Source organism: Ictidomys tridecemlineatus, chromosome 4, assembly GCF_052094955.1.
Source record: "Ictidomys tridecemlineatus isolate mIctTri1 chromosome 4, mIctTri1.hap1, whole genome shotgun sequence".
Classification (NCBI taxonomy): domain Eukaryota; kingdom Metazoa; phylum Chordata; class Mammalia; order Rodentia; family Sciuridae; genus Ictidomys; species Ictidomys tridecemlineatus.
In genome coordinates, this window is record NC_135480.1 from 194782013 (window position 1) to 194792299 (window position 10287).

Sequence of the window (10287 nt, forward strand, 5' to 3'; positions counted from 1 at the left end):
TCTTTTCTCTCCCAGTGATGATTTCATTTGTGAACCTCTTCTTCCCCTTCTGAACCTGGCTGTATTTACATGTTGCCTGGGCCCCCAAGGTATCGCATTCTGTGCAGTGCTATTGATCTTGAACGGGTCACTTTTGCCATCAGGGCTGACACTTTCCAGTGCTTTCTGTGTGACTGTTACATTGATGTCCGTATGACCTTAGAGGCTTCCATAATAATCCCTTTCCTCTACACAGTCACCTGCTGTCAGGTGCTGCCTGTGCAAAAGCAAGTGATTCCCAGTCCCACCAGAGTCCTAATTAAAAGTGTACCAAATTAAACGGGAATGCAAAGAACACAATTAGCTCTCCCTTTTGTCTCTCCATTCAAAACCTTAATGCCGAGAAGCCAGGTGTCATGTTCAACAACTGTCCATCACTGGATGGATAGAGAGTAGGATGGAGCTGGAGAGGTTCCAGAGTCTTCCCCCTGAGGCCTCTCCTGGCCTTCCCATCTTTGCAGTGATGATTGAATCACGATGCTTCATTCATTCGAATCCCCCCTTTTCAATATCTCCTCCTTTTCCCATTTTTCTCTTTCTTCTTCCAAGGAAATAAACTTTGACATCAGTCTCTATCACCACTTTCTTTATCTGGAAGTTGTAAAACGTTTTCAGCAAAATGCCAAACGTGCTTATCTGGCATTGTTTCATCAGACCTGAGAATCAAACACAGACAGACACCAGTTCGCCTTACTGCTGTTCTGACATTACACACCTGCCTCAGGTGAAAGCTTCCCTATCCTCACGAATACACTCCTCTCAGCCAAATATGCACAAATATGCACCAAGTATTCTACCTAGAATTCTTTCTTGCAACTGACTGATCCTTAACTTTATACTAATTCCAATAACTAGGTCTCTTCCTTAGGGGCTCGTATGTGCAGGGAGTCTTAATAAACGGCTCAATTCCCTAGTCCCATTTAGACTGGGACTCTTAATCACTCCAGCCCCACCCCCACCCACACCCATCCCCAGACATAAAGTATGATCGTATCCCTTAACTCCTAAAGAAAATGGTGAAAAAAATCCAAAATTAAATCAACATATGCAAACAATCCTAATATCATTTTGCAAATGAGATAACAAGGAAAAAAATTAAGGGAAAATGAAAAGTCCAAGTTTCAATTTGGAGCTCAAATCCATGTTTTTTACCTTATAAAAATAAAGAGAATTTTGCCATAATATAAAGCATCTCTGTCTCAGTTTCTCCATTTATTTTCACTTAAAATTATGACACAATGATACCAAAACTAGGTGGCTATTTTGAGGATTCAGCAGATTTATGTGATTATGTTAGCACATTGCCTGGAATATACAGAGGATGGTAGCTGATGCAAAGGAGGCTCATTGGCTAGAATCTAAAAATCATGCTAAGCTATTGTCTTCAAACTAGATGAAGGGAGTGGCAAGCTACAGATTTCAGTGGTGTGAAGTTTCCAATTTCTTGTGATGATTCAATGAATATAATAATCTAATTCAGTGACCACCTGGATATGTAAGTTTGTGGGAAGTTCATGGAAGCATTGAGATAAGAGTTCTCTTAGTACTATTTAATTGAAGGTAAGCACACAGCATAAATGTCACCATTCCCTATCTTGTCACCAAAGGTAGGTCCTAACATTTGTTCCTATATAGCTTCTTGTAGAGTTGGGGTACATCTTCAGAATTGTTTTCAATACTTAGTTTTATGTAAATGATTCATTACAGCCTTTATTCTGCAAAGCCTCTAGACGCCAATGAATAGCCTTAAAAAAACCAGCTTACCAGTTTTCAAGTTTCTCTGGCCAGACAACATCATCTGTGACACTCATGCATGCACCTCCTGACATATGTGAATTACAGTTTTGAGGAACAGACAATCCTGTCCAAATCCATAGAGCAGTGGTGAGAAAAATTTGTGGTTTGCAACACACATCCAAATACTAGAATTTCTGTTGTTCCACTTACAGGCTCAAAAGGACTCAAAATAATACTATACAAGCCAGTAGCAATTACAACATAATCACTCCCATGGTATAACAAAGCCTCACAGAGTCTATAAAAACATCTTGAGTTATTACGCCATTTGCTGGGTCACCCGTTGGCACTTCTTGGCTATTTGAAGAGAACTGTTTACTGCCCTGTAGAACTTTCTTACACTCTCATGAGACTAAGTAGTCAAGTGTTTCAGTAAATGCCCTTTAAGTATTTGATTGTCTGATATATATATATATATATATATATATATATATATATATATATATATGCACTTCTTGTTTCTTCCTGGTAGGGGTTGGTGTTACACAGCCTTCTCAGCTCCAGGCTCCATCACACCAGCGTCACTCTCGTGATATGATGATCTCTTTGCAGTTGTCACCAAGGAAATGGGACACAAACATCTGGAGATGTCACTAGGCTGGGCTTTTGTACACCAGGCTGCTGCTGAGAACCATTGTGCAGAACAAGGCTTCTGTCACTTATCATGAAGGAAGATCTGACAAGGTTAGACTGCTCCAGAGATAACAATAGTTGAGGGAAGGTCTTTGGGACCTAAAAGAAAAAAAAATGTGTCAAGGTAATAAACAGCAAAAACTGTAGCCATATGAAATTGAGGGGAAATTTTTATCACAGAGTAACCTAATTATAGAATTTGATCCATAAAGAAGGATAATCCTAACAAGTGGTTTCTGGTAAAAAAAAAAAGGGGGGGGGAAATGAAAGTAAAAACAAAATAACTCACAGGAATCTTGAGTGTGGAAGGGAGTCAAGTCTAGCCTTTGCCTTCTAATTGCTATGAATCTTTTCCTCTCAACTACTTTTCAAGTTCTCTATTCTGTAAAAAATTCTTCTTTTTTATTCAGTTACCTAAGCTCTGTTTCTGTGTTCAATTCAAATTTTACCCATTACCTTCCACCTCAGAGCTGACATCTCACGTTCCTGGATCTGGTTCTCTGGCTGGGTGAACTCTTGGATCTGATACTATGGTCATGCATTATTTAGTGAGACAGTCAGGTGGTGATATGGGTTTGTCTGGACATTTAGTCAGCATTCTCTAGTGGGTAGGGTGAGTAGGATGGTCATGGTATCATAAAGGTCTACTTCTGCTGGGGGAACATTCCTTTGTTTTAGGGTTTTATGTCTTAAAGTCAATAAAGAATGTGCCTTTATTTATACCACCCATTTTACCCAGGGCTCCATTATCAATGAAATGTTCTTCATTGATTGGGAATCTGCATGCAATTTAGAGATGTTGTATAAGCAGAATTTTATCATCTGGTGTCTGTTGTTTTATTCTAAAGAAATTTTGTGAGTCTCTCTCTCTCTCTCTCTCTCTCTCTCTCTCTCTCTCTCTCTCTCTCTCTCTCTCCCCATCTCTCTCTCTCTTTTCTCTTTGTATACACACACACACACACACACACACACACACACATATATAGTTACTATCTAATAATTTTCTCAATGAGCTTCTTTCTGATAATTTTCATGTGTGTGTGGCAATTCTTTCCTTCTTATTTGCTTCTTACTTTCTTATCTCTTCTTTATTTACTAAGTTATATTTTTTTCTTTAATGACTGTAATTACATAATCTCATACAATTTGACTGTCACTGTAATCACAATTTCTATATAGTACATCATGTACCAGAACTCTGCAAAACTTGAATGAGTAGAACCTCATTCATGCATGGTGCTCAGATACATTTCTAAAGACTTGGGACCTCGTTTTTGGTATAAACTGCCTGTCTAGATCATTGTGTCCTACTTTTTAACTGAGCTCTGAATTCAATGATCTGCTAAGCATTCTGGACATATTCTTCACAGAGTGCTCTGCCTGCCTAGCAGGTGTTCATCATGTCCTCAGTTGAGACAGCTTCTCCTTGTCGTTATTACTGGAATTAGAAACTTACACTGTCTCTTTCACTTGTGGTCCCTTATAGACAATTCCAAAAGAGTAAACCTAATTTGTCTGTCAGCATATTAATACTTTTTCATGCCATTTTTACCATAACATTGTGAAGCAAGACTTTGAACAACTTGAGAGTTGGTCCAAAAATGCAATTTGAATAAGCCTTCTATGCCTAATAACCACTTCTGCCAGCCACTTCTCTCTTTCCTCTTCCCTCACCACCATTACCAAAAGAGTCTCCATCTAAAGGAAATCAGAGAAAAGATAACCAAGAGGCACTGGTAGAGAAGGATTCTTTGATACAATACCCATGTTCCTATTGTCTAGGAGACTTCACTGTGACTTAGGATCTCTACCTTGTGATTCTAATGGTTTCTGGATCTTGTGGAGCTCAGCCCATCACTCCTTAGGTTATCTTGTGAGTCTTCCATGCAACATCAATATAGCATCTTCTATAGAGTTCCCTAAACCCTATGAGTCAAGTGACAGAAAGCATTAAAGAGACTATGATCTTACTGAGGTCCCTCCTTGCAAAATAAGGGAAGAAATTCAAAATAAGTTGTAGTAGAACTTCATGCTGCAGATGAAAGTAGAAGAAATATTAGGCAGGATTTTATTCAATTCTCATGTGCTTAAGCAATATATTTAGAGTAATGCTTTTAATTATTTAGAGAAACTGAGCTTAATAAATCCATTTTCCAAAGTATGAGTCTCCCACTGAATTCTGAGCTTAACCATTAGCACTGACCTCTGCCTTCTTCTTAAGTGTGAGCTACTGCATTTTTGAATTTACTTGTCTCTTGACCTCACAGTTATCCTATCTCCTGGAACTTTCATTTTTTTTTTCATCTAAGTATGTATTACTATTAATTGCTGCACATAACACTAACTCCATTTCTGGAAGCCCTGACGTGTTTATCATGTAACTTGTCCTTTTCCCGTTTGGTTCTTATAAAGAAGAATTCCTACTGTGTGACTTCGGCTCATTGTATGTTCCTAAGGATCCACTGAAAGGCAGAAACCACGAAAAATTAAGATGTGTAAGAGGTTTATTTGTGTTGAGAACAGAGAAGACAATCTGCAGACTGTGACACAGTTCTAATGGGTCTCCTGGGAAGGCTAGAGGGAAAGAAGAATGACTCAAGTAGGAGACCTTTGAGACTCTCCCTCAGTTCCAGGAAGGATGCAGTCATACTAATGGGGAGACCTGGAGACAAAATCACCCATTAATACTAGTTTTCATCTCAATCGATTGGACCTTCTTTAATTGCACTATTGTGCTTAGGCATTGACTGGGATGAGTTCATTGGAAGCATGTTCTTGGTGGATCCATAGGAACAGCAGCTGCTGACAACTGTCAGCTATGCCTTTTGTGGCAGATGATTGAAAAAATTGGTTTTTCTGGGTTGCCACAGCAATGAGTAATCGTGGGATTTTTAGACATCATCATTGGAGATATTTTTGACCCATGATTTTTCCTTCTGACATTTCCTATGTGAGTTCACCCTTACGCTTCCTTCTTTTTCTTCGTTAACTCTTTATTAAAATGTCAGCTGCTTAGATGATTTTCTCCAGAGACATCAGTCAATGTTACATTTGCCCTTGAGTAACTCCTTATCATATTACCCTGATGTATTTTTTTCTCACAGTCTGGATTACTCTCTGACTTATGAATTTGAGTGTTTGTCTTCCCCACCCTATTAGTACAGTTTTCTACTCTGAGTTATTCTCTATTCTGTCACAAATTCCGGCACAGCAGGATAAAAGTAATGTCAACAGGGGTTGGAGTGCACTAAAACCATTGTTATTATTGAGGCTATTTTCTCTTCATTCTATCACTCATGGTGGATTCTACTCCCTCACATCACCCAAGTCACTCACTGATCTCCCACATTGTATATCTCAATGCCTTAATGTACTGGAGCCAGTGCTGTACCTCAACAGTGCATCAGATACTCAACAGGTGAATACTGATAAGCAGCAGAAAAATTCCAATATATATGCAACTTCCTAAATAAGTGCCGTCTCGTGTGCATGACAGCTTCTGGGCTGGGGCAGCATAATGTGCATTTGAGTCTATATCCGACTGTGAGAGAGACCCAGCAGGAAGACAGGGAGACGGGCTTGAGGCCAGGCAGCCTCCAGAACAACTGAGAGCAAAGTCGACTAGATGCCTTTTCTCTTTGCAGGAGGTGTATCCATTTGGTGATCAAATAGGAACAGCACTGTCAGGTTTGGCGAGGAAACCTGGTGTTTGCTTTGTACTGGGGACAGGCCCCAAGGCTACTGCCTGATCAGGGGCCAGGGACAGGGGCTGATTGTTCCCGAACCCTTTCTTGTGAGAGCAACTCCTTTGTTCAGTGATCAAAGGTTCCTTCCATGGATGGTCCTCACTTCAATGCCACATTTGTCATACACCCCTGGAGAAGGCCCCTCCCCAATTTTTAGTCTGATGCTATTTCCTAGCATCAGAAGGAGCAGGTGAATTTCATTGTTGAGAATTAATCTTGTCATAAGTATTTTTGAAATTTCTTCTCGGTTGAAATCACTGATTTAGCAAATGTTGGGTTTTTATACTTTCAAAAAGGACACATACCAGGGCTCTTTGCTGGCTGGGAAGGAAGCAGAATGTTGAAAGCACGGAATGAGGTTTTTGAGAAATCTGGCTTAAAATTGTAGGTTCCCCATTTTCTAGCTGTGCTACTTGGGTTAGTTACTTTGCGTCTCTGTGTATGGTTTCGTATATCCCCAGAGTTTGAATTGTAATACCTATCACATCGATTTTTCTTGATGGATAAACATGATATTATGTGCTTTTATATTTTCTGGCTTGTACTAGGCTCAATAGAGTCATTTCTGTGTTACCTCTGGATGAACTTCCCCAAGTCCACCCAGTGCTAAAGTTTAAATAATACTACCCCTTGCAAAATTCAGTCATAGTCAGTGCTATAGTTTCAGGACTTGTGGCCTTTGGGAAAAGATTGAATCAGGAGGGCTCTGTCCTCATGAATGGGACGAGCACTCATAACAGAACTTGAAACTAAAGAGAGCACTTTCTTGCCCTTCTGCCCTTTCCATCATGTGAGGGCACAATGTTCATGCTCTACTCAGGATGCCTCAGCAGAAACTCACTTGAAAAGAGAGACTAGGCTCCTACCAGGCCAGAAACCTCTGACACTTTGATCTTGGACTCATCGCCACGCTTACTGTGAGAACTAGATCTCAGCTCTTTATAAATTGTCCTGTCTTGGGCATTTTGTCATAGCACTACAAATGGATCAAGGCACCCAATGCAATGAGTACCGCCCTAGTGATATAGGAAGATTTTTGTTCCTTCTGACCCAACTCTGGAGGGCTTTGTCACTGGAGAATATTTAGGATTCCCCAACCTATTTGAACTGCTACTTAACAGAGGGAGTTATGAAGCAAAGAAATCCTTTCAATTTATTTATCAAGGGTCTTGCAAGCTTCTGCTTTAAGGTGGGTGAATCAATTAGGCAGTATTGAGCGGGGAAAGTTAATCTGTATCCAAAGCATTTTACTACACAAACAAGTTAAATAAAAAAAAAATCAAGTGCAGGCCAATTGACTTTTCCCCCACTATGGCTGAAACTGAGGAAAGAGGATCCTTTCCTTGTTGATCTCTTCTAATCCCTTGCCAACTGTACCTGAGAGAAGAAGCAGAGTCCTGTGGGAACAAGAGGCTAGAAATCTGATGTGTGACCAACAAGCCATGTGGCTGAAAATCATTTGCCTGGAAAATTCAAGACCTGTGGTATTCTTGCTCTTTTGGTGATTTAGAGGACTTTTCTCAAGAAGAATGTTGGATCCGTGGATTTATGTTGCAGGGAAACCATTGCTTCCAAGAGTGCATTCTTTCTCTCTGCATATACTTTGTTAATTGGGGTTGGGTCTTAGTGTCATCACTGATGGTTCTCTTTCTCTGTACCCCACATCTGAGCATATGAAAATATCTAACAGGGCTGTCTTTATGAGTTAGTCACTTTCCCCCTTTTAGATTGCCACCCTTCCATTCATGTGCTCATTAACTCTTGCCCGGAACACTGCAGGGCTATGCATCAAGCATTCTTTGTCTGTCTCTACTCTTGTCTCTGTTTCATTGCATACACCAAAGCTGAGCAGGTCTTCCTTAAGACATGGTCAAAGAATTGCATGCTTTGGTATCAGAGAGACTCCATTTGGCATCTCTACTGAGCTATTGTTTTGAATAAATCACTAAATCTTTCAGAGCCACAGTATACTCATTGTTAAAGTGGGGATAATTATAATCCTTATCCAAAATATATATGACACATAAAAATGGTAGTCTATGGAAAGTATTCAGTGTGATGCCTAGCACCTAGCAAAAACTCAATATATGGAAGCTAATATTAGGATACCATAAGAATTTTTTGGAAAAAAAAGACATTTTTTCCCTAATGTTCTCCCAAGATTTGTTTCTTTATGAGCAAAAAACATTTCTAATTCATCCAGGTATCAACTACAGGCCTGTGCAATACCATGAAGAGGGAGGCACCCAGGCAATTCTCTCTATTGGTATTTGGGGAAAATCCCAATTTTATTATCGACCTTGCAACTAAGCATGTGGAAGGATCATTTCCAGTTAGAACAATAGTGTAAACAAAGGTATGGCACAGAGATTAATGAATAAAACAGTGAATATCTACTCTGAAGAACCTGCCTAATGTGCCCCCCCCCAAAAATACAATTTATGTAGGGAAGCAATGGAATACATTGCATGAAGGAATTGGAAGGAGAGTCTTGGATGTCCTAGAATGCCAGGCAATAAGTATGTGGGACACTGGGGGAACTACTGAATACTTTTTGAGCAGGGGGAGTGACAGAACTGGGCAAAAGAAACAATGTCCATCCATCGGGGTTGGGTAGGGACAGGGCACAATGGCTTAAGAGTTCAGAGCAGCTTACCCATTTCTATTTCCTGACTTGTTCATCTTCCATGGGGCATGATGAATGCTGACTTTAGACTCCTGCCTTTGGTTCTGCTGCAATTCAGTAGCTTAATCTTTTTCCAATCTCAGCAGTTGCCTAATAATCTGTTCCAGGCTCAGAAATTTCATTAACTCCTCAATGATGTCCACAGGGTTGGACCATGGATTTCATCTGTTAAGCTTCTTTTATTTCAGCTACTATACAAATTACCCTCTGCCTGAAACAAAAAAAGAAAAAGAAAAAAAATTAGATGTCCAGAGGAGAAATTGAATTCCAGAAGCAATGGCTTGATATTGGAGTAACCCCCAATTCTTTCACTGGTAGCTTAAGAAGGATTGGTGTCATATCTGGGATGTTGTGATTATCTTATCATCTTTGGAAAACTACATTATACTTGGTAGAAATGGAACAGTGCCTGGTACTGGAAATGTGATAAATGTGCATTGGTTTCTTCCAAGACTGAGAAATGGGGAGATGAGAAGACGGGAGGCCTCTAAATATCTCCTGCTTAACACCACTGGGCTGCTGTACACAGCCTGGCGAATGATGGTGGGATTCAGGTGTGAGCAGAAAATAGACTTTTGGACAGTGTCATTTCTTATCATCTCCCCTCTGGAAAGCTTCTTCCAGCTTGTAAAGTGAGTTGCAACTGTTTTCATGGCACATTGAACCTTTCCTGTTATAGCCCTTATAAAAACCCATTACACCGTTTCACTAAACATCTGGTTTTGTCTTCCTTCTTTCTTTCTTTCTTTCTTGTTTAAGAGCAAAAGTCAAGCAGAAGCCGGTGCTGGAGGACCAAAACCTTGATAAATTTCATCATTATCACAGTTAATGAAGAATTTACTAATTGGTAGTCAAGGAAACTAGAAAAAAACAACAAACGGCAGAGCTGATTTTTGTAAATAGAATAATGCACAGAAATGAGAATGACAGGATCTGAGTGGTGACTGGCGGTGATATCAGTGGTACTCTGTCCTCTGGCGCCACAATGGCACATTTTTACAGGATGAATTCCTTCCTCCAAGTAGAAGTTTAGACCTTCAGAAGCTTCAGCAGGAACAGGAAGAAAACTTGGGTCCCTGTGGGTGTCTTTTGTGGGTACTTGTCTCCTTGCTTGTTTGGAGAATCAAGATTCTTCCTCATCACTGTCCAGGACCTGGTCACAGTCCTAACACATAAGAAGGGAGAGGGTCAATGGCACTGAACAAAGACCACCTAGAGACCTTTCTCACTCGGGCTGATGCTTCCCCAAGGACGTCCAGGAAAGGCTGAGCAGGCATGAGCTAATTTCAGCATTGCTGACATGTTTTCAAAACATTTCTCATAACTGATTTTTGGATCACTGTTTTCTCTTGAAATAAAAGGGCAGCCTATGTGCATTTTTAAGTA

At 40.1% G+C, this 10287-nt stretch overlaps 1 long non-coding RNA gene across 1 annotated transcript; it reads right to left on the reverse strand.

Moving 5' to 3' along the window:
- Positions 1 to 1232: 1232 nt before the first annotated feature.
- On the reverse strand, positions 1233 to 9318 carry LOC120890066 (uncharacterized). Its single transcript, XR_005734329.2, has 2 exons — positions 8872 to 9318; positions 1233 to 2568 (listed from the first exon to the last, which is right to left on the reverse strand). It is a non-coding gene; the product is annotated as an uncharacterized LOC120890066 (long non-coding RNA).
- Positions 9319 to 10287: the final 969 nt, after the last annotated feature.